Genomic DNA, 24,628 nt, shown 5'->3' with positions numbered 1-24,628 from the left:
TCTAGTCAGTGAGGCTCCCAACGCCCTTCTTCCACCTGGACTGGTTCTCTGGCCCTTGCAGGGCCTGGGCTGTCCTGCCACATTCCAGCTGCCTCCACCCCATTCCAGCTGCCTCCACCGCATCAGTCTCTGGGGTGTCTGCCCTTCTGGGGGTGGGTACAGATGAGGGTGCAAACTTCTCTGCTGCCCCCTGCCCCACACCTCCAAAATAAGCTGCCCACATCTTTTCTCTGGCAAGCTCACTGCTAACTCACTGGAGGGGGAAGCGTGGGGAGCTGATCTCCAGAGACCCTCCAGTGGGTGCTCTCTGGTATGTACTGAGAGCGGGTGGGCCCGGCTGGTCTTTGTCAGTGCTCTGCTCTCCCTCTGGAAGGGGAGGTTTTCTCTGTTTCCCTCTCTCATGGCTTCACTTGGCCCCCACACCATCCCGCCTCACCGCTGTGGCCATCTCCCAGAGCCAGGTCTTGCCCACCACTGCACACAGGCCATTTTCCATGAAGTCGGCTCAATTATCACAAAGCCAGTCAATTCCTGAGGACCTGGATGGCCAGAGTTGACCCATCTTGTCTCTGCATCACATGGCCCAGTCTCAGCTGCACTGTCACCCCAGCTCGCCTCATGCTACCACTTCCCCACCCTGAACTTTTGGAAAAGGAAAGTTAACCTTTGGGCACCCTAGCTCCTCATCTGAAAAACACACAGAGTACGATCACCGGCGTGGTGAGGCGGTTGTGAAGATCGAATCTAAGACGCAAAACACTCAGCACAGTGCTTGGCAGACGGCGGGTGCAGGAAGGATGTTCACTGTCACTATTGCTGTTACTCTAGAACCTGTTTTCTTGTCTTCAATTTCAAATTCTTGGGAGAGATCATCCGATTGGCCCAGTGTGCATCAGGCTTTCAGGTGTCTATCACTGGACCAGTCAGCACAGGCCAGAAGCAGGGTCTATTTGCTGACACATGGCCACCGAAGCCCCAGAAAAAGGAACTGAAATCCTTGTGAGTCAGGCAGCCATTCCCCAGCACCGCCATGGCTACCAGGTCTGTGGTAGGTCTATTGGCCATTGGTGGAGCAAATACTTACTGATACCTACTGTCAGTACCAGGCCGAGACCTAGGCAAGAGGGACCCTAGTCCTCAGTTTTGTGCTTTCAAGCAGTGCTTTTCAGACTTTGATGTGCACATTAATTGCCTGGGGATCTTGTTAAAATGTAGATTCTGGTTCAGAAGGCCTGGCGTGAGGCTGAGAGCCTGCAGTTCTTTTTTTTTTTTTTTTTTTTTTTGAGACGGAGTCTCGCTCTGTCGCCCAAGCTGGAGTGCAGTGGCACTATCCTGGCTCACTGCAAGTTCCGCCTCCCGGGTTCACGCCATTCTCCTGCCTCAGCCTCCCGAGTAGCTGGAACTACAGGCGCCCGCCACCGCACCCGGCTCATTTTTTTGTATTTTTAGTAGAGACGGGGTTTCACCATGGTCTCTATCTCCTGACCTTGTGATCCGCCCGCCTCGGCCTCCCAAAGTGCTGGGATTACAGGCGTGAGCCACCGCGCCCGGCCGAGAGCCTGCAGTTCTAACCAACTCCTAGTTGGTGCCTGTGCCGGTGGTCCGGGGACCACCCTTTGAGACGCAAGCCTTCAGAGGCCTCTGCCGGAGCCCTCCCCTAGACCACACTCCACCACCCACAGAGGGAGGAATCACAGGGAAAAGGGATGCGTTCACTCAAGGGTCTTTGTTTTTTTGAAACGGAGTCTTGCTCGGTTGGTCAGGCTGGAGTGCAGTGGTACAATCTTGGCTCACTACAACCTCCGCCTTCCGGGTTCAAGTGATTCTCCTGCCTCAGCCTCTCAAGTAGCTGGAACTACAGGTGCCTGCCACCACGCATGGCTACTCTTTGTATTTTTAGTAGAAATGGGGTTTCACCATGTTGGACAGGATGGTCTCGAACTTCTGACCTCATGATCCGCCCACCTCGGCCTCCCAAAGGCCTCCCAAAAGGATTACAGGCATGAGCCACCACACCCGGCCTCAGAGCCCATTTTTCACACCATGTTCCAGATACCCTGAATCCTGGAATTCATACCCCAAACAGCCCTGAGCCAGCTTCCAGGGTTTGGAGGGCCCCTTCCCTAGATCCTACCTCCCAAGGCAGCCAAAGCCTTGGAGGTTCCAGTGAGCCATGATGGTGCCGCTGCCCTCCAGACCACACCCTGTCTCAAAAAAAAAAAGATATTCCAATGTTGTGGAATAAAAACCAGCTCACTCACCTAAGATTCAGGAAACTTGAATTCTAGTTCCACTTTGGTGTTCGCCCTGGGCCGATACTTTCTCCTGTCCCCATCTCAGTTCCCAAATCCATAAACTAAGAAGTGGGTATGGTGCCTTGACGGTTTCTAGCTCTAACAGTAATTCGTAGACTAAAACGCATCGGAGTCTTCACAGGGTTGTTGCCTGTGCTGAAGTGAGAGGACCCGGGTGGACTCCCTTTGTTGCTGACTTTCTCAGCTGCCTGTGAGTTGGTGCTAACAGGCCAGAAGCTGGGTTTCACAGCGGAGAGTCATATACATCAAAGGCTGTCACCTTGAGCATGTGCCAGGATCACCTGAGGGCTTATTAAAACACAGACTGTGAAGCTGGGTGCAATGGTGTGTGCCTGTCATCCCAGCTACTTGGAGGTTGAGGCAGGAGGATTGCTTAAGTCCAGGAGTTGAGGTCAGCCTGGGCAACATAGTGAGACTCCCATCTCTAAATATATATATATATTGGCCAGGCATGGTGGTTCACACCTGTAATCCCAGAACTGTGGGAGGCTGAGGTGCGAGGATTGCTTGAGCCCAGTAGTTCAAGACCAGCCTGGGCAACACAGACCCAATCTCTACCAAAAAAGAAAAGAAAAAGCTTTTAATTAGCCAGGCGTGGTGACGTGTGCCTGTGGTCCCAGCTACTCAGGAGGCTGACAGCGGAGGATCAGTTGGGCCCAGGATTTCGAGGTTGTAGTGAGCTCTGAGCTGTGATTGCGTCACTGCACCCCAGCCTGGCAGGTTCCCAGCTGGTCCAATGCTGCCGCTCACTCCACCTCACTTTGAAGAACACTGTTCAGGTCAATGTGAGCTCACACGCCATGAGTGCATTAACAGGTGCCTGCCCCAGGGGCTCCAGGGCTGGGGTGGGAAGGGCGAGTGGTTCCTCATGGAGGAGTCTGGGCCCAGCCCAGCCTGGAAGAAAAGCCAGGTCTGTGTCCATGGGCCCCGGGAGCTCCATGTGGAGAGGTGGAATGTGTGGGAAGGTGCCTCAGCGCCTTGCCCGGGTCTCCGAGCAAGCGGGCTGCAGGTGGAATGGCGTTCTGACTTCACCCTTTCCCAGCGTGTTGCTCCCCGGTCCCTCTGGCCCTGCACTCCCCACCTCATGATTCTGAGCAGGGCCCTCAGGAAGAGGAGAGAACTCAGAGGTTAGCATATGAAGGTCGTTTGTGGTCAGAATACCCGCCTTCCTCCTTCCTAGCTTCTGAGGTCCCTGGAAACCTCCAATTCCACAGAAAAACCAAATGTTATCTCTCTACTGTGGTCAGTCTTTGGGTTGTTGGAGGTTGAAGAGAAGGGCCTGGTGGTTTACCGGGCAGGGCATTCTTAGCCAGGATCCCCATCCGACGACTGTGTGGCAGACTCTGCTGCTGGTCTTCTCCCCTTCTTCCTGTCTGGCAGACCCCGATTCTGTTCGGGTGGCGATGCGCCCGACTAAAAATACCCACTCCTGCGTGCCCAGGCAACTCAGTTCTGGCTGAAGAAATCTAAGAAGTTCCAGGGCGTGGGTTTCAGGGAGGCTTTTTAGGAGGAACTAACAGCTGGCACAGCCTATTGCCCCGGAGCCCTTCTCCCTCTTCCTGCCCAGAAAGTGGACAGGATTGCTGGAAAATGGAGCAAGAAGCACAAGGAAAAGGACCGCATGGTCAGGAGAGCAGAGCAAAAAGACAGAAGCATTCGGCTCAGGTGACAGCGCCCAGGCCTGGAACAGTCTAGACTCCCTGACAGCTGATTCCGGCCTTCTCTTGTTTCAGCCAGCTGCATTCTGAATTGATGTAAGTGGTAACAGTGGAAAGAGCCTGAGATGGGCCCTTGGGGCTCATAGGCTCTTGTCCTGGCTTTGTGTGGCTCAGGGAAAGTCATGGCCCCTCCGTGTGACCCGTTTCTTCATCTGTGGGATGACCTGAAGGCCTCCAGGGTCTCCTCAGGCCCTTCTGTAGCTCGGATTCAAGAACCAGAGCTGGTCCCAGCTGAAAGTTCCCGAGATGGGCATAAGTGGGGGTTTCAGGGATGGGGCAGGAAATCACCTTGCGAACAGGTGACAACTGGGGTTGGTGTCTTCTCAGTGTTCAGCCAAAAGGAAACCTTGAAGCACAGAATTCAAGGGGTCTGTCAACAGTCCAGTTGTTGGAAGCCTTTTAACACCCCAAAGGGGAATTGTTTCTAAGTATCTCCTTGATTGTGACCTTGGGATTCACATTTGTCCCTGGAAGAAGCCCCTGGGGATCGCTGCAGACCGGTTCCCGGCCCCACACGCCTTGTAAGTTAGGTGGGATGGCCGGTTGGAGCTACCTCAGAGGGAAGCCTGAGGCGCTTTTGATTGGTGGCAACCAGGTCATGAGGCAACCTCTGTGACGTGTGAGTCAGCTTAGGCCTGTGTCCTGTGGCAGAGCCCTGGTTGTGGAGGCAGAGCCATCCCCTCCAGAAGTACAAGGCCTGAGACTGGAGACGAGGAAAGAGCAGGTACCATCAGAAAAGAATGAAAGAATGGGAAATAGATGCCGGCTGCCCCAAACCGCACCATCCTCCACCCTGGCCCAGCCACAGCCCTGTCCTGGCGTGGATTCCTTAAAGCACCTGTCGGTTCTGTGGGCTTTCTAGGGAGGTGGGAGGGTGGGGGCCTATGTCTCAGAGGCAGAATGCACCAAAAGCACTTTTCAAAGGCCATCTGTGGGCAGAGGCACTAACTGGAGATTGCAACAGATGTTTTCATGATCGAGCTAGTGTGAGTCGGCTCAGGAACAGCCACGCTCCACAGAGGCAGCCCGTGAGCCTCCGTTAAAGAGGATCATTGGCCAGATTCCACCACGAAGGCTCTGGGATTCTGCCTGCTCCCTCCTTCTCTTCCTGCCCCCTTTGGAAGGCCTCCTCCAGACTCCAAGCCCAGCCGGTGATGGAATCACCGTAGCCGCAATAAACCCATCTGTGACCGTGGGACACACTGCAGGGGTGGAGAGGAAAGCTTGCCTTTGAACACAGTAAAATAGATTCACCTGTGTCTTCCCTTGGTAAAAATCCTGTGTGTGTGTGTGCGTTGTGTGCATGTGTCTCTATGTGTGTGTGCATGTGACTGCGTGTGTCTGTGTGTGTCTGTGTGCACGTGTGTGTACATGTGGCTGTGTGTGTGCGTGCGTTGTGTGCATGTGTCTCTGTGTGTGTGCCTGTGACTGCGTGTGTCTGTGTGTGTGTGCACGTGTGTGTACATGTGGCTGTGTGTGTGTGTGCGTTGTGTGCATGTGTCTCTGTGTGTGCATGTGACTGCGTGTGTCTGTGTGTGTCTGTGTGCACGTGTGTGTACATGTGGCTGTGTGTGTGTCTGTGTGCACGTATGTGTACATGTGGCTGTGTGTGTATGCATGTGTGTGTATGTGTGTGTCTGCATGTGTGCGTCTACATGTATGTGTGTGTGCTTGTGTGTGTGTCCATGTGTGTGCCTGTGTGTCTGCATGTGTCTGCGTGTGTCTGCATGTGTGTCTGTGTGTCTGCATATATGTGTGTGTGTGTGTCTGCATCTGTGCGTGTGTGCATGTGTCTGCGTGTGTCTACGTGTGTGTGCGTGTGCGTGTGTGTGTGTCTACGTGTGTGTCTGTGTGCGTGTGTGTGCGTGTGTGCATGTGTGTGCGTGTTCTACATGTGTGTGTCTGTGCGTGTGTGTGTCTGTGTGTGCGTATGTGTGTGCGTGTGTGTGTGCGTGTGTGTGTGTGCGCGTGTGTGTGTGTCTACGTGTGTGTGTCTGTGTGTGCGTGTGTGTGCATGTGTGCATGTGTGTGCGTGTGTGTTCTACGTGTGTGTGCGTGTCTGTGTGTGCGTATGTGTGTGCGTGTGTGTGTGTGTGTGTGTCTACGTGTGTCTGTGTGTGCGTGTGTGTGCATGTGTGCATGTGTGTGCGTGTGTTCTACGTGTGTGTGCGCGTGTGTGTCTGTGCGTGTGTGTGTGCGTGTGTGTGTGCGTGTGTGCGCGTGTGTGCGTGTGTGTGTCCGTGTGTCCGTGTGTGTGTGCGTGTGTGTGTGTGTGCGCGCGCGTGTGTGTTTTGGGGGCAGGGGAGTTGCGGTTTCACTGCAAGGCACAGTTTTAAGAAAGGAAGGCTAACTACAAATGTATACACAATGGTGGCTGCATGTCGTTATGGACACATTGGTCCAAATCCACAGAGACACAACTGTGGGCTGAGTGATGGCGCTGTGTAAGGGAAAGGCTGTGAATTGTGACACACGCACCCCTCTGAGGGATGGTGATAGTGAGAGCTGCGCCTGTGTAGGGGCAGGAGTAGATGGAAGATCTTTGTGCCTTCTGCCTAGCTGGCCTGCTCTTTAAACTGCTCGTAAATATAAAGAAAGTCTGTGTTTTGTTTCAAGGCCTCACCTGGCCAATATATCGACCATAGTCTAATCATGGAGAGACTACCCCATCGCCTCCCAGTCCCCGTTTTTATCATCCACCCCCTGACCGAGTGCATAGGAACTGTCACCCCGAAGATCATCTGGCTGTGGGTCTCTCTCCTTCCCCGTGTGAGCCTGACTTTTTCGATCCCACCGTCTCAGCTCCTATGCCGGAGCCTGGAGAGAAGCAGTGGCACCAGGCCAAGGCTTCCATCCCAGCCGGGATGCCCTCGGCCTGCCAGCCGCCTCCAGCCCCAGTTTCTTTAGCCCACGTGCCTCCTGGAGAGGCAGAGCTGCAAGCCGTCCTCAGGCCCCCAGACTCCAGCAGGAAGCCAAGCAGACTGTCATGGGGACAACTAGCCACAACTTTAGATATGGACTCGGGGCGAGGGCCCCTCTCTGCCTCTCCCCCAGAACTTCCCGAGGAGAAGGTGTCTGTGTGTGTGGAATTCTGCTGCCCTGGCCCCCTGGGGAGGAGCCCTGGCTTTCCTGACAACGAAGATCTGCCGTTGCAATGAGGCAGTGCAGTGCCCTGACTTGCTGTAGGGAGTGTTCTTTAAGACCAGCCTGCTGAAATGGACCTGAAGACAGCAGCTGGACAGATGGCCAAGACAGAGGTGCCATCGTGCCCATCCCTCGGTTTTTTGTCATGAGAGACATACTGGAAACAGCCTAAATGCCCAGTATCAGGTTGGGTAAAGGAAACACGGTCCATACTTTCCTTCCCAGTGGAATGCGATGGATGATGGTCTGCAGCTGTTAGATGAAGGGCAGAGCTATATTTACCGATGTGGAAAGAGTTCCATGGCATATTGTTGAGTAAAAAGAGCAGGTTATGAAACAGTATATAATCCCATTATCATAAAATCTCACATACAAACTCACACGCACACTCACACACACAGAGCTGTCTGGAAATCTGTTCACCAAACTGTTAACAGTGACTAGCTCCAGTTGGTGGAATTTAAGGGTAATTTTTACTTTCTTTAAACTTTATTTTAGTTTCTTTAACTCTTTATATTGAATTTTAAAGCCTTTTAAATAACTATTCAATATCATTTTGGAATGAATAAATAAACAAGCAAATAAAAAGTAAAAGAGCTGGGCGCAGCGGCTCATGCCTATAATCCTAGCACTTTGGGAGGCCGAGGCAGGTGGATCATCTGAGGTCAGGAGTTCGAGACCAGCCTGGCCAACATGGCAAAACCCTGTCTCTACTAAGAATACAAAAATTAGCCGGGCATGGTAGCAGGCATCTATAATCCCAGCTACTCAGGAGGCTGAGGCAGGAGAATCGCTTCAACCCAGGAGGCAGAGGTTGCAGTGAGCTGAGATTGCACCACTGCACTCCAGCCTGGGCGACAGAGCAAGACTCCATCTCAAAAACAACAACAACAACAAAAAAGTAAAAGTTCCACTGTCCCAATCACAGTCCCAATATCACCTCTCGACTCTGAACAATGCAGGTGGCCTCAATGATGAGGCTGAGGGGGCTGCAGAAGGAGCTCTGGCTTGAGCTACTCAGTCCTGGATGTGGAAGTGGTGGATGTGGCCCTGTGACTAGCTGTGTGGCCTTCAAGCAGTCACTTAGCCCTTCAGAGCCTCCATGTCTTCCCTGAGTGCCTGCCTGTGGGCTGGCTGGGTGGGGGGATGCAGGGAGGCACCCACAGCCCAGAGGCTCCTCAAGGCTCCACTGCCCAGAAACCTGTGCCTGAGCAACGTCCTCTCCAACTTCCCCAACTGCTAATGGTCCTGAGGGCACGCTCCTGGCAGGCTGGGACAGACGCAAGAGGAAGAAAGAAGTCCAGGAGGCAAGGGCATCCTGAGGAAAGTACACTAAAATCCAGGCTCAGCTGGGTCAGCGACGGGTGCCCTCGCACCGGAACCTGGGAGGACTTGGGGGAGGAAGAGGAGAGCCTGAGCCCAGGATGAAACAGGCTGCTTCGGGCAGCGTGGGCCCCAGAAAATCTCCTCCATCCACTACCCTTCGCTTATTCACACGCTTGGCTCCAGGGCTCTCCCATCCCGCCCAAACCCCTCTCCCTAGTTCTCGGGCTTGTGTAGGATGCTAGAGCTGGAAGGGACCACAGTGAATCAGCTTGGCCAATCAGCTCGCCTCACCCCCTCATAGTTCAGGAAACCAAGGCGTTTAGGAGACAGGACTTCCTGCTGATGGGGAGGTGGTCATCACAGCTCCGGACCTGAACCCAGGGTCTGGTTCCCAGCTGCCGCGTCACAGGACACAGTGTGCGGGACCAGCCTCCATCAGCACATCCCTCCCACCCGCTCCCCACCCGCTCCCCGCCGGGCGAGTTGGAACAGCTGTGCCACAGCCGTGTGCCTGGTCCTCCTTGCCAGCTGGCCGGCGGGGCACCCAGCCCCAAGGTCCCATTTTAGAGTCTGTTCCTAGGATCCTTCCTGGCACCAACTGTCACAGGTCGGGTTCCCAGGAAAACACTCGAGGACGAGATTTGTGTGCAGGCTTCTCAGGGAGTGCTCTCACAGGCAGTGCCTGCCAGGGGGAAAGAAGCCACGGGACGGGCAGAGAGAGGAGTGAGTGCCATGCAGTAGCCAGGAAGGCCCGGCTGGTGAACCTTCCGAGCTGTCCTGCCTTGAGGCAAGAGAGCCTGGCCTTTCTGTCCCTCATGGATGCAGGTTTGGAGATGGGGCGACCTTGAGCAAGGTGGTTCTCTTCAGCTGAGGGCAAGTCCTAGAGAGAAACCCAGCTGGGCCCCACCAGCCATCGACACTCCCGGCAGCTGCAGGAATGAGAGCCTCTGTCCCCCACAGCGGGCACTACAGAGAGGGTGGTGACCTGCCCTAGATCACGTCGCCCGTGAGTGGTGGCCCTGAATTCACTTCCAGAGGACCAAAGCCCACACCTTAATCCCGGTAAACACATGAATATCTAACACTTAGAGGGTGTGCTTACGTGCACTAAGCACTGCCTATAAACATCGTTGTTTAACCCTCAAAGCAACATCATGAAGTATTAGTATTCAAGACACATTTTACAGATGAAGAAACTGCGTCTTGGAGACGATAGTGTAATGCCCAGACCGTTTGTTCCCCAAAGAAGACCACCAGAGTCCAGAGTCAAAGCCAAGCGGCAAGGATCTTTTACTGCAAGTTCAAACTTGGTCCCTCCGTTCCACAGCATACAAGAGGGCCCCGAACAATGCGAGTGCTTGCTTTTTATAGCCCGATGTAAATAGGATACGTAAAGTTACAGAGGAACAAGGGAATTCTTTTGGTTACAGCATTACAATTGGTTTACATTTTAAGTTATACATTTAGTAGTTTTTTTTTGTTGTTGTTTTTTTTTTGAGATGGAGTCTCGCTCTGTCACCCAGGCTGGAGTGCAGTGGCCGGATCTCAGCTCACTGCAAGCTCCACCTCCCGGGTTCACGCCATTCTCCTGCCTCAGCCTCCCGAGTAGCTGGGACTACAGGCGCCTGCCACCTCGCCCGGCTAAGTTTTTGTATTTTTAGTAGAGACAGGGTTTCACTGTGTTAGCCAGAATGGTCTCGATCTCCTGACCTCATGATCCGCCCGTCTCGGCCTCCCAAAGTGCTGGGATTACAGGCTTGAGCCACCGCGCCAGGCCATATTTAGTAGTTTTTCTATTGGTTCCCGCGCTTCCAGTAAAACCACGAACGGCTGTGTCTTTATCGGGGATTTTCCAGGTGGTGTTTGTACTGGGCTCAGGAAATTGAGAGATATATGGTGTTTGTACTGGGCTCAGGAAATTGAGAGATATATGGTGGGTTGTGTTTGTACTGGGCTCAGGAAGTTGAGAGATATATGGTGGGATGTGTTTGTACTGGGCCTGTTTGTGTTGAGCCCGGGGCTGAGGAATGTGCCTGATTTCTTTCATTCCCCCCTTTTCTTAGGTACCTCTAGAGCCAATCTTGGGTCTTATAAGTCTGATTCTGTTTCAGCGTTTACAGGTTGGTATTGGGCTCTGAGGACCATGAGCTGTACGGTGTCAAACCTTTCCCTGACAAACTGTAAAATTCTGTTAACAACACAAGGTCCTACAGTAAACAGAAATAGTAGACTCAGCAGGGGTCCAAGGAAGGGGGCTAACAGGGAAAACGCAGAGGAATTCCACCATTGGTCTGCAGCTGAAGCAAACTGCCGTGTTTTTACTTCTGTGCTTAACTTGCGTAACTGTTGGACCCAGTTCTCTACAAGCCCTGATTCATTTATGTAGAAACAACAGTCTTCCTTTAGAAACATACATGTACCACCTTTTTCGGCAGTGAGTAGGTCTAGGGCCCTCCGGTTCTGCAAGGTTACCTGAGCTAGGGACGTGAGCTGTCGCTGAAGGGAGGCAAGGGACTCAGCCGACTCCTCCATAGCAACGGCAAATTGTTGGTATAACTTGTTGCTTTCTATGAGGGTGTGACCTAGGGCTCCCCCCGCCAGTCCGGCCACAATGAGGGATGCGGTGAGGGAGATTCCCGCAATGAGGGGGAGAAATATGGCTCGTACAGGTCTCGGTCTAGGGACTGGGTGAATAGCAGTACTAATCCAGTTACCGGTGTACCCCAGGAACTCGCCGGCAGTTAAGAGTCAACCGGGGAACTAATGTGACAGGAAGACACAGTAGGTTGGTAACAGAGGGACCAGATAGGTTCTTAGATAATGTTCCATTACACCAGAAGAATATGCCTGGCGGAGCCCTTAGGGTGGTACTAGGGGGCGTTGCAGTGATATTGCAGAGGCTGGAATTAGTTCCTGAGAAACAGTAGGGAAACTTCTCCTGACTGGGGCTTAGGTATAGTGGCACGTTAGGGATAGGGGCATATGAGAGGTTTCAGAGGTTGTTAGCTCAGGCAGAGGTAGAGGATCCCCATGGCAGAGGGACAACGGTTAGCGGTGGACGCCCTAGAGTGGCACACAGAAAGCAGCCAGACAGGCTATGAAGTCCTGTAAGGTTAGCAAGTTCTAGTCCTTCTTGTAATAATTTTAACCAGGAGAAAGGGCACAAATCTTGTGTTAGTCTGTTTTCTTGTCGTTGGATATTCCCATGGACCAGGGGCAGTACCTGCACTAGACCTCGCCACAGATAGAGGTGACTGCTAGGCCATGTGGAGGAGGAGGAGTAGTATACAGCCCCATGTTGAGGCGTGGTCCAGCGGGAGTTCCAGGGGTCTTTGACTATCCATGTATATGAAAAGTCCCCGTCCCGTCTACGATGGAAGGGCCACTTAGGATCTAACTGTTCTTCCTTACCCCAATAATGGGATTTATGGATGTTACAATAGTTATAAGGGCAGCCGGCATTTTGGTGCCACCAATAGTGTTTACAATTGTATTTAGTCTGATCAAACTCAAAGCATATTATTGGTGCCATAGGTTTGGCTATTTGAAAACCAGTAAAATTTAGTAAAATTGGGCTATTGCACCCTGAGGAGGGGCAATCAGCACTGGCCAATAATTTCCCGGGCTTATGAGGTTGCCCAGGGTGGGTTTGGTTTTCATAAAGCCAGAATCTCCAGACAAAGGGATTATGAGCTGGTTTTGTGATTTCTCCAGCGGCCACTAGGGCGACTAACGTTAGGGTTAGACTACCTAACTGCATGTTTGCAGTGAGCTATGCTGCCTGGCAGGGTGAGTTTTAAGGGGTTGTTCTTAGCTCTGTCCACAGTCCACGTGGCCGGTGCTTCAGCCGCCGCCGTGATTGGCCCCAGAAGGTCGGAGGCTGGGTCCACTGGCTTGACGTGGGTGTAGTGGATCCACGATGCGATGCCTTCCACCTTCAGGGCGGTGGGTGTGGTTAGGATTACCTGGAGTGGTCCCTTCCACCAGGGTTCTAGGGTCTCTTGTTGGTGTCGCTTAACCAGGACCCAGTCTCCCGGCTGGTACGGATGGGGTGTCGGCGGGGGACTGGTCTCATATAGTTCCTTCAGCTTGGGCCAGATTTCTTGATGAATTTTCTGCAAGGCTTGTAGGGAAAATAAGAGTTCAGAGACATTTTCTGTTTCAGACTTGAGCAGATCATCTTTTAGGCTGGGAACCAGGGGTGGGGGTCTGCCATACATGATTTCGTAAGGGGTAAGGCCCAGTCTGTAAGGGGTATTACGGGCCCAGAACAGAGCATAGGGGAGAAGGACCACCCAATTAGCGCCAGTCTCCATAGTCAATTTAGTTAAGGTCTCTTTTAAGGTCCGATTCATCCTCTCTACCTGTCCTGAACTCTGGGGCCTGTAAGCGCAATGTAGTTTCCAATTTGCCCCAAGGATGGAAGCCAAATCCTGACTTACCTTAGCGACGAAAGCGGGCCCATTATCTGACCCTATCTGGATGGGGAAGCCATACCTGGGAAGGATATCTTCCAGAATTTTCTTTGCTACAACCTGAGAAGTTTCCCTTTTGGTAGGGAATGCTTCAGTCCACCCTGAAAAAGTATCTACAAAGACAAGTAAGTACCGATACCCGTATTTTCCTGGCTTTATCTCAGTAAAATCTACTTCCCAGTAGATGCCGGGCCTGGTTCCCCTGAGCCTTGTTCCCGTTGCAGCCTGGGATTGGGGGTAGGCGTTGTTAAGCTGGCAGACTTTGCAACTTGTCACGATGCTGCTGGCCGTCTCGGCTGTATGTCTGAATTTGAGCTTGGAGCGTCTGATCAGGTCTATCATCCGCCGGGCACCCAGGTGGGTGGTTCGGTGGATGTGTTCTAACACTTGTTGTCCTAATTTTTCTGGTAGGATGGTTTGGTCATTAGTATCAGTCCACCACCCATTCTGGATCTGTTTCAGGGGAAGTTTGTCGATCCACTGGAGATCTTGTTCTGAATAATCAGGGAGATATGGCAAGTCCCGGGGGCCCAGATCAGGGAGCTGGAGTGCAAGGAGTTGGCTGGGAGCCTTTGCCACAATCCTTGCAGTTTGGTCTGCCAGAAAGTTGCCTTGAGCAATTGGAGTGGTTGGTTTCTGATGCCCTGGGCAATGTACAATAGCCAATTTTTTTGGTCTCCATAGGGCTGTTAACAGGGCTAGGATCTCTTGCTTGTTTTTTATCTCTTTTCCTTCAGCCGTTAGTAACCCTCGCTCCCTGTAAATGGCCCCATGTATGTGCGCCGTAGCAAAAGCATATCGGCTGTCTGTGTATACTGTCAGTTTCTTCCTTGCCCCTAAGGTAAGAGCTTGGGTGAGCCCTATCAGTTCGGCCTTCTGGGCCGATGTTCCCGGGGGCAGGGGTTCCGCCCAGATTACCTCAGTCTCTGAAGTCACTGCCGCTCCAGCGTACCTCTGGCCTTGATGCATGAAGCTGCTCCCATCAGTGAACCAGACGAGGTCGGCGTCAGGAAGTGGGCGGTCCTGCAGGTCTTCTCGAACTCCGTACACCTGAGCTAGTATCTCGGTGCAGTCATGGAGCGGGGCGTCCAGGTCCGGGTTGGGCAGCAGCGAGGCAGGGTTTAAGGTTGTTGGGGGCAGGAAAGTTATCCTGAGGGGATTTAGTAGTAGTCCTTGGTAGTGGGTGAGCCGGGCGTTACTTATCCATAGATTAGGTGGCTGTTTGAGTACACCCTCGATGGCATGTGGGGTAACGACCCGTAATTCTTTACCCATGACAAGTTTATCAGCATCTTGCACCATCAGAGCCGTGGCCGCAATCATTCGGAGACAAGGGGGCCACCCGGCAGCCACTGGGTCTAATTTCTTTGACAGGTAGGCAACCGGCCTCCACCAGGGGCCTAAGTTCTAAGTTATTACCGCCTTGGTGACACCCTTGCTCTCGTCCACGTATAAGTGGAAGGGCTTGGTGACATCAGGTAGTCCCAGTGCAGGCGCAGAGAGTAGGGCGGTTTTGATCTGTTGGAAAGCCGACTCGGCTTCTTCTGTCCAATTAAATGGCTGCTGCCCCCGTGTTGCCTGATACAAGGGTTTAGCCAGCTCTATGAACCCAGGTATCCATAGTCTACAAAATCCCGCCGACCCCAGGAATTCCCTCACTTGTCGGGTGGATTGTGGCCTGGGGATCTGCAGAACAGTTTGTTTCCGGGCGTCTGTTAACCAGCACTGCCCTCCTTTTAGCAGGTACCCCAGATTGTTACTTCTGATTTACAGATTTGAGCTTTCTTTGCCGAGGCTCGGTAGCCTAGGTTCCCTAGAGCTTGTAAGAGACCCTTGGTCCCTTGAATACAAGCTTCTTGGGTCTCAGCAGCAATCAGGAGGTCATCAACATACTGTAGTAAGGTTATTTCAGGGTGTTTGCGTCCGTACTCACCCAGGTCTTCATGGAGGGCCTCATCGAACAGGGTAGGAGAGTTTTTGAATCCCTGTGGCAGTCTGGTCCATGTCAGTTGGCCACTTATGCCCCTCCCAGGGTCAGTCCACTCGAAGCCGAAGAGCTTTTGGCTCTGAGGGGCTAAAGGCAAACTGAAGAAAGCATCTTTCAAATCTAAAACAGTGTACCATTGATGTTTAGGGTTTAGGGTACTCAGGAGGGTGTACGGGTTAGGCACAGTTGGATGTATGTCCATAACCCTCTTATTGACTTCTCTCAAGTCTTGTACAGGTCTGTATTCTCCACTATTAGCTTTTTGTACCGGCAACAATGGAGTATTCCAGGGCGAGTGACATGGGCGAAGGACCCCTTGGTCGAGGAGCCGGTGGATATGTGGTGCAATCCCTTCCTTGGCCTCTAGGGGCATCGGGTATTGGCGTACCCGCACGGGGTCTGTCCCAGGCTTAAGTTCAACAAACAAGGCAGGACGGTGTTTTGCTAGTCCTAAGCCCCCCGTTTCCGCCCAAGCTCCTGGATATTGCTGGAGCCAGGTTGCTATGTCCTGGTCAGGGGCCGCTCGCTCCTGGTGGAGCCGGTACTCATCTTCTAGGGTTATAGTCAGGATGGACACGGGCTGATTTTGGGAGCTGGTCACGACGGGCCCTTCGGGGAGGAAATGGATCTGTGCTCCCATTTTAGTTAGCAGGTCTCTCCCTAATAGGGGACAGGGGCTCTCAGGGATGACCAGGAAAGAATGGGTTACATTCCTGGCTCCGAGGTTTACTGTTCTTTGTGTTGTCCAGGGGTATTTCTTAATTCCTGTGGCCCCTTGTACCCACGAGGACTTGGAGGATAATTTTCCATTAGTTTTAACTAGGACCAAGTGCTGTGCTCTCGTATCGACCAAGAACTGAACTGGGGACCCCTCCACTTGCAAAGTTACCCTAGGTTCAGGGAGGGGGTCCAAACCCCGTCTTCCCTAGTCTTCGTCTTGAGTGACTAGTACGGGTGTAGACCTAGGGGGTCCCTGTCCTCGTTGTTTCTGTTTGGGGCAGTCTCTTACCCAGTGGCCAGCTTCCTTACAGTATGCACATTGGTCTTTGCTCAGATTATCATGTCTGGGGGACTGCCTAGGTTGGGTGTTCTCTGGCTGTAGATGCTCTTTCTGTACTACTGCTGCCAGGACCTTGGTCATTTTTTCAGTGGCCTTAAATTGCTTTTCTTCTGGAGTATCTCTGTTATTGTAAACCCGCTAGGCTATCTGAAGGAGGTCCTGAATCTGTTTTCCCTCTAAGTCTTCTAATTTCTGGAGTTTCCTTTTAATGTCTGGGGCCGCCTGATTTACGAAAGACATTACGACAGCTGCCTGACTTCCTGGAGCCTCTGGGTCTATGGAGGTGTATTGTCTAAAAGCTTCCATTAATCTTTCTAAGTAGGTAGCTGGGCTTTCTGTCTTTCCCTGCAGAACAGAGTATACTTTAGCCAAATTAGTGGGCTTGCGAGCAGCTGCCCGGAGACCCGCCATTAGAGTCTGGCGGTAAAGGTGTAGCCATCCTCTACTTCTGCCGTGTTGTAGTCCCACGCCGGCCTGGTCAGAGGAAAAGTCGCATTTATGAGGTCGGGATTGGCAGTCGGTTGACCGTCGTCCCCCAGGACCTGCTTTCTAGCTTCTACCTGTATTCTCTCTCGCTCCTCCGTTGTGAACAAGATTCGGAGGAGCTGCTGACAATCATCCCAAGTGGGCTGGTGGGTGAACATGACACTATCCAGTAAAGCCATTAAATCTTTGGGGTTGTCTGAGAACCGAGCACTCTGAGTCTTCCAGTTATACAGATCACTGGTGTAGAATGGCCAGTACTGGAGCCTGGGGATTCCCATGTCATCTAGGGGTCCTATTTCCTGAAGGGGTAGAGCCACTGTGGAGTCAGGCGGCTGGGGGGGCTAGCCCGCAAAGTGCGCCCTCGCGTCTGCCCCGCCGGCCCTTCAAAGTTACTTTCACTTTCAGCGGGTCCAGGTGCGCTGGCCGCCTCCCATCTGCCTGCTCCTTCCCGCGGCTCAGCCCGGGGGGCTGGGGCCTGGGCCCGGAGGGATACAGAGGGGGTTCTGTGGACAGTGGGTCCCCGCTATCAGGTAGAACAGGATGGGGGGGGCAGTTGGTTGCTTGGATTTTAGTGGCCGAGCAACCAGTGTCTTACAGGGTTCAGGGGCTAATTGGAAAGGGGACAGCCAAGGAGGCGGGTTCTCAACAAGGTCCTGCCATATGAGGATATATGGGATTTGATCCAAGTGGCCCGCACGCCCAGGTAGGAAAATCTTGGACTTTACTCTAGTGATGACAGGAAGTCGGAACGTCCCTTCGGGTGGCCACCCCACATCAAAGGCAGGCCATTCAGAGCGGCACAGAGTAATTAGCTTTCCCTTCCTGATTTCCATACTAAGATCATGGCCCCTTGCTCTAACATCCTTGATATTACTTGTAAGGAGAGATAGGGGAGTGCTCTGGGTATTACCCATCCTGTAATAATTTGTAGTCTCTTCCTGTAAAAGAATATGGGTTAGAATTCCTGTAAAGGAAATCTGGCATATAAATAATATCTAGCCGCAAGCGCGCTCTGGAAGCCCGGGTCAGAATCAGTTCAGATAAAAATCTAGATCAGACGAGAGCCAGGGGACATCTCCCACCGGTCTCCGCTGGCTGTCCTATAGCGCGTCCGCCAGGACTGCGTCAGCTTCAGTTTCAGACCTCGCGAGTCACAGATACAGGTTCAGAACAGACACAGACAGACAAACAGAGACGAGCCGGCTCACCTATCAGCAGATCGATCCTGGTAGATCCGTTGACCAGGGGTGTGGTGGGGTTGGGGAATCCCGGACGAGCCCCCAGATGTAATGCCCAGACCGTTTGTTCCCCAAAGAAGACCATCAGAGTCCAGAGTCAAAGCCAAGCGGCAAGGATCTTTTACTGCAAGTTCGAACTTGGTCCCTCCATTCCACAGCATACAAGAGGGCCTCAAACAATGCAAGTGCTTGCCTTTTATAGCCCAATGTAAATAGGATACGTAAAGTTACAGAGGAACAAGGGAATTTTTTTGGTTACAGCACTATAATTGGTTAACATTTTAAGTTATACATTTAGCAGTTTTCTATTAGTCCCCGCGCTTTCAGTAAAACCACGAACGGCTGTGTCCTTATCAGAGACTTTCCAGGTGGTGTTTTTCTAAAGTTGAGATATATGGTAGTCTCTGAGTTGAGAAATGTGTTTGTACTGGGCTCAGGAAGTTGAGAGATATATGGTGGGATGTGTTTGTACTGGGCTCAGGAAGTTGAGAGATATATGGTGGGATGTGTTTGTACCGGGCCTGTTTGTGTTGAGTCTGGGGTTGAGGAATGTGCCTGTTTTCTTTCATCCCCACCCAAATCTCATTTGAATTGTAGCTCCCATAATCCCCACATGTCATGGGAGGGACCGGGTGAGAGGTAATTGAATCATGAGGGCGGTTCCCCCCTGCTGCAGTCCTTGTGATACTGAGGCCTCATGAGGTCTGACGGTTTTATAAGGGGCTTTTCCCCCTTTTGCTCAGCACGTCTCCTTGCTTCCCCCTCCACCATGATTGTAAGTTTCCTGAGGCTTCCACAGCCCTGCAGAACTGTGAGTCAATTAAGCCTCTTTTCTTTATAAATTACCCAGTCTCAAGTATGTCTTTATTACCAACATGAGAATGGGATTAATACCACAGGTAATTTGCCCAAGGTCATTCAGCTAATAAACCAGGACTGGAGCCCAGGCAATCCGACACCAGAGCCGTTACATGATCAGGCCACACTGGTACACTGGACCTTGCCCAGTAGCTTGTGGATAATGTACATTTCGAGGAGAGAGTGGTGAACTTTGACCTTGGCAAGCTGGTGGTCTGCAGGTTGATGGCGGCTCCGAGGAGGCAGAAGCTGCCTGGGATCTTTCCATCCCTGCAGGCTCCTTGCCCTAGGCCCCCTGAGCTCCAGTGCTCAGGGGGGCGCAGCCTGGCTGGAGAAGTCATCCCCTGTGGGGAAAAGAAAGAGAGATCAGACTGTTACTGTGTCTATATAAAAAGAAGTAGACATAAGAGACTCCATTTTGTTCTGTATTTGAGATGCTGTTAATCTGTGACCCTACCCCCAACCTTGTCCTTGCAAGAGACATGTGCTGCTGTGACTCAAGGTTTAATGGATTTTGGGCTGTGCAGGATGTGTCTTTGTTAAACAAGTGCCTGCAGGCAGCTTGCTGGTTAAAAGTCATCACCATTTCAACTACCCAGGGACACATACACAGCCAAAGGTCGCAGGGACCTCTGCCTAGGAAAGCTAGGTATTGTCCAAGGTTTCTCCCCATGTGATAGGATGAAACAATGCTGCTAAAAGGTTTATAGAGATGTTTGCATATGCATCTCAAGGCACAGCATTTTCCTTTAAACTTATTCATGTCACAGAGGTTTTTGTTCATATGTCTTACTGCCGATTTCCTCCCTACAATGATCCTATTGTCCTGCCACTCCCTTATCTTTAAGATGGTAAAGATAATTATCAATAAATACTAAGGGAACTCAGAGACCGGTGCCGGCGTGGGTCCTCTGTAAGCTGGTGATGGCGTGGGTCCTCTGTAAGCTGAGTGCCTGTCCCCTGGGCCCACTTTTTCTTTCTCTATACTTTGTCCCTGTGTCTCATTTCTTTTCTCAAATCTCTCGTTCCACCTAACGAGAAACACCCACAGGTGTGGAGGGGCAGGCCACCCCTTCAGTCCCCCTCAGCCCTGCTCACAGCCCACGTCTGTGTAGAGCAGCAGGTGCCAGTACCAGCCAGGCAGACTGGGTTTGGCCACACAATCTCCGCAGAGCCCTGGTGCCTTGGTTTACAGAGCTGTAAAACAATAGATTGTCCCTATTATCATCACGCTTGTGGCTCCCTCAGGTCTCTCTGAGAGGGCCGCTGGTGAAAAATGATGATGGCACACACAGCAAAATGCAGGTGCTGGCCGTGTTCTGCAGGGTCACCAGGCCCTGCAGAGGTTGACTTGGACAGCCAGCCACCCCACGTTCCTTGGGAGAGGCACCTTTCCTACCACCTGTGCGAAGCTGTCCTGAGAACCAAGATCTTCATTCCTCAAAGGCCTTGCATGCGTGAGAAAGGAGGCTGCCCTAGGGAAAGAGACCAGAGGTCCCTGGGCCGTCCTTCAGCCCAGCTTCTGTCCGTCACACTCCATGAAGAGCCTGTATTTGGGAAGTGCCTGTCTCCCTTCCAGGCTGCCAGCGAGCCCTTTAAGGGCAGGGACAGAGCCTGCCCCCTGCCCAGTACATTCCCGGTGCCCAGCCTCACCTGCCACAGAGCTGTCGCCCAGACAGAGTTTGCTGAATGCATGAATGAGATGAGACATTAGTTTTGCCTCCCGGAAGTTGGACTGTTCCCGGGGGAGTTCCGGGAATACTGAGGAGCTCGGTCCTCCCTGGCAACTTGTAGAGTGCAGAGCTGATTTTAAAAAGAATCACTGTTGGCATCAGGGCTGGCCAGTATCTACCCCTGGTCCGAAGGCTGACCCCTTTTCCAGGGCATGTGTGTTGGTTTGCCAGGGCTGCCGTAACAAGGTACCACAACCTGAGCAGCTTTTACGTGACAGAAGTGTATCGTCCCACGGTCCCGGAGGCCAGGCGTCTGACACTAAGATGTCAGCAGGGCTGGTGCCTTGGCCTGCAGAGGCACCACCCACACTCGGCCTCCATCTTCACACGGCACTCTTTGTACGTCTGTGTCCAAATTCCTCCGTTTTAGGAGGACATCAGTCATACTGGATTAAGGCCCATCCTAATGACCTCATCTTAACTAATGACATCTCAAACAACCCTGTTTTCAAATAATGTCCCATTTCGAGGCAGTGGGTGGGGTTAGAACCTCAACACAGGAATTTGGGAGGGACACCACTCAACCCATAGCAGCTGATGATTGTTCTGTTGGTCAGGGCTGGGCACAGAACACCCCATAGGCTCTCTGCTGCCCCCCTCCTTGTTCCTGTGTACACCGTCACCAATGCTAAAATATGAAGACCATGAAGATGATGCCTGGATGACACCAACCCAGAGAGATCAAACCGTCAGGCAGCACTATCCCAGCTCCAAGGCGTGCCCTGACCCTCTGCTTAACTTCCCTTGGTGAAGAGGTGAAGGACGGGTCTCACCTGCAGCCAGACAGGCTCAGAGTTCTCTCTGGTGCTAGTTTTGGTACCTCTGGGAGGGAGAAGAAGCTGGCTTTGCCAATACCAGGCTCTGGGCACCAGGCTTAGTGCCACTGGGGTGAGCTCATGCCCAACCCACACTCATTCACTCCGCTTTCTCTCTTCCTTTCCTCCCTCTCCAGCTCTTGCTGTTGCTGTTTCCTAGAACCCAGACCACCCATCGTGGGCTGGAAAGGAAGCAAAAGGGCCCCAGATTTCCCAGGAATGTTGCATTTTGACAATCAATTGCCAACCTTAGGTGTGACCTCCTCTTCTCCCTCCCAGCTCCCCACAGGGGGGTATCTGCATTATCCCCATTCTACAGGACTGGGAGGTGAGGCTGTGAGAGTGAGGAACTGAGGAACTCGCTTGGCTTTGAACACAGGCACAGCCAGCCCCAGCGGGTGGTAGTGGTGAGTCTCCACCAGGCCTGGCTGGGAAGCCTGTGTGCCACAGGCCTGGCTGGACCACCTGCCTGCAGCCTCCAGGACACTCGAACCAAAGTCCAGGTGCAATTGCCTTTATCACGTCTGCTCCAGTTCTGACAATCATCTCAAGGATACTGGCCAGGTGGCCCCAGGAGCAGAAGGCTGGTCAGCGTTTGTCAGAGCAGAGCTCATCACTGATAACAAAAGTGCTGGCCACGCCAGTGCTGGAGACAGGCTGGGACTGCACTTATCGTTGAGAGGACAGAATTCCACAGTAAAACTTCAGCCTGCACTGGCTGCTCATCTGAGCCTTGGTCAGGGCGTGAGGCCCCCCCCCCCTTGCTGGGCGTAACCTAGAGCAAAGAGCCGTTCTGCCTAAAGGCCTGTCCTGCCATTGGCCCTGCTGGGTGAGGGGTCTTTGGCCCTGCAGCAGAGCATGGGACTGGCTAGGAAGGAGTGACTTGAAGGGAAAAATAGGGCCACCTGCCCAGATACTAAGGCACGGAGAATGGTGTAACATATTCTGTTTTTTTTTTTTTTTTTTTTTTTTTTGAGACGGAGTCTGGCTCTGTCGCCCAGGCTGGAGTGCAGTGGCCGGATCTCAGCTCACTGCAAGCTCCGCCTCCTGGGTTCACGGCATTCTCCTGAGTAGTTGGGACTACAGGCGCACGCCACCTCGCCCGGCTAGATTTTTTTTGTATTTCACCGTTAGCCAGGATGGTCTCGATCTCCTGACCTCGTGATCCGCCCATCTCGGCCTCCCAAAGTGCTGGGATTACAGACTTGAGCCACCGCGCCCGGCCTGGTGTAACATATTCTAAACACACGGGCAGGTCCCCATGTGGATGTGACGGATGCGTGTACACAAGGGTAAGCATGTGCACCCCTGTTTCCAGGCCTGGCCCCCTGCAGAAAGATGGGGGAGCCGGATCCTGCTCAGCAGCGGACAACAGGATCCGCCCTCGCCCAGGACGGCCTCAGGACTCCAGGCGCTGAGACCTCACTCTACTCCCGTTTCACTTCTGTTAGAGGCTAAGAACTTGTTAAGAGCCAGGCTTCCTTTCTTTCTGCTCCAGCTTCAGGTTCCTTCTGAGACCTCACCAAGGAGGGGGTGGGGGTTGCTTTGAAATGCATCTGCTTTGCTTAGTCTCTTCTTAGGTGACTTTTTAAAAATTGTGATAAAAGGCACCATTTTCAGCGTTGTAAGTGTACAGTTCTGTGGCATTGACACTGTTGTGCAGTCATTGCCCCCCCATCCATCTCCAGAACCTTTTATCCCCAACTGAAACTCTGACCCATTAAACACGGACTCATTTCCCCAGCCCCTCAGCCCCTGGCAACCACCATTCTACTTCCTGCCTTTATGAACTTGGTCATTTTAGGCAGTGCATATAAGTGGGATACACATACTGTATTTGTCCTTTAGCGACTGGCTTATTCTGCTTGAAACTCAGCCTTCACGTTTCATCTATGTTGTAGCGTGTATCAGAATTTCCTTCCTTTTGCCTTTCTGTGCTACCTGCAGAGGGGTCCATCCAGCGTCGTTCTGGATTCCCATCATAACTTAAAGGAAATTTTCACAATGTCCAGAGCCCTTGATGTCCTTCAAATGAAGAAGGGGGATGTCCTTAAGTTCCTTGCAGCAGGAACCCACTTAGGTGGCACCAATCTTGACTTCCAGATGGAACAGTCCATCTATAAAAGGGAAAGTGATGGCATCTACTTCATAAATCTGGAGAGGACCTGGAAGAAGCTTCTGCTGGCGGCTCGTGCCATTGTTGCCATTGAAAACCCTGCTGATGTGAGGGTTATATCCTCCAGGAATACTGGCCAGAGGGCCGTGCTGACGTTTGCTGCTGCCACTGGAGCCACTCCAATTGCTGGCCAGTTCACTCCCGGAACCTTCACTAACCAGATCCAGGCAGCCTTCCGGGAGCCACAGCTTCTCGTGGTTACTGACCCCAGGGCTGACCACCAGCCTCTCACGGAGGCATCTGACGTTAACCTACCCACCATTGCTCGTAACACAGATTCTGTCTGCGCGATGTGGACATTGCCATCCCATGCAACAAGGGAGCTCCCTCAGTGGGTCAGATGTGGTGGATGCTGGCTCGGAAAGTTCTGTGCATGCGTGGCACCATTTCCCTCGAACACCCGTGGGAGGTCATGCCTGGTCTCTACTTCTACAGAGATCCTGAAGAGCTTGAGAAAGAGCAGGCTGCTGCTAAACACACTGTGACCAAGGAGGAACTTCAGGGTGAATGGACGCTCCAGCCCCCGAGTTCACGGCTGCTCAGCCTGAGGTTGCAGACTGGCCTGACGGCGTGCAGGTGCCCTCTGAGCCTATTCAACAGTTCCCTACTGAAGACTGGCGCGCTCAGCCTGCCACGGAAGACTGGTCTGCAGCTCCCACTGCTCAGACCACTGACTTCAGGCCACTGAATGGGTAGGATCAACCACTGAATGGTCCTAAGCTCTTCCTGCACGGGCTCTTCAGCAACATGGAGATAAGGTTGATGGAAAATCAACATCAGTTTCTAAAAAAAAAAGAAGACTGTCCTTCCTTTTTAAGACTGTATAATATTCCTATATAATACATGTAGATATATAATATATAATATAGATAATATATAATTATATAATATATAGATAATATATAATTATATAATATATAAATAATATATAATATATAAATAATATATTTCTACATATTATATTATATAAGAATATTTTACTGCCTTAAAATATATATTATATAAATATATAAATATATTAAATATTATATATTATATAAACATATATAATATTCCTGTATATATAGTCTATATATTTTGGGTTTGCATTCATCCGTCAATGGGCACTTGGGTTGCTTCTATCTTTTTTTTTTTTGAGATGGGGTCTCACTCTGTCGCCCAGGCTGGAGTAAAGTGGTGTGATCTCGGCTCACTGCAAGCTCCGCCTCCCGGGTTCACGCCATTCTCCTGCCTCAGCCTCCCGAGTAGCTGGGACCACAGGCGCCCACCACCACGCCCAGCTAATTTTTCTTTTGTA

The 24,628-nt window shown here is 52.1% G+C and overlaps 1 pseudogene; it reads left to right on the top strand.

Annotated features, from left to right (window-relative positions):
• The first annotated feature begins 22,109 nt into the window (after window positions 1–22,109).
• Window positions 22,110–24,050, top strand: LOC102122374 (small ribosomal subunit protein uS2 pseudogene; annotated as a pseudogene).
• Window positions 24,051–24,628: the final 578 nt, after the last annotated feature.

This window comes from Macaca fascicularis, chromosome 2, assembly GCF_037993035.2.
Source record: "Macaca fascicularis isolate 582-1 chromosome 2, T2T-MFA8v1.1".
NCBI lineage: Eukaryota > Metazoa > Chordata > Mammalia > Primates > Cercopithecidae > Macaca > Macaca fascicularis.
The sequence above is the reverse complement of the archived record's forward strand: the minus strand, read 5'-3'. Positions and strand labels throughout refer to the sequence as shown.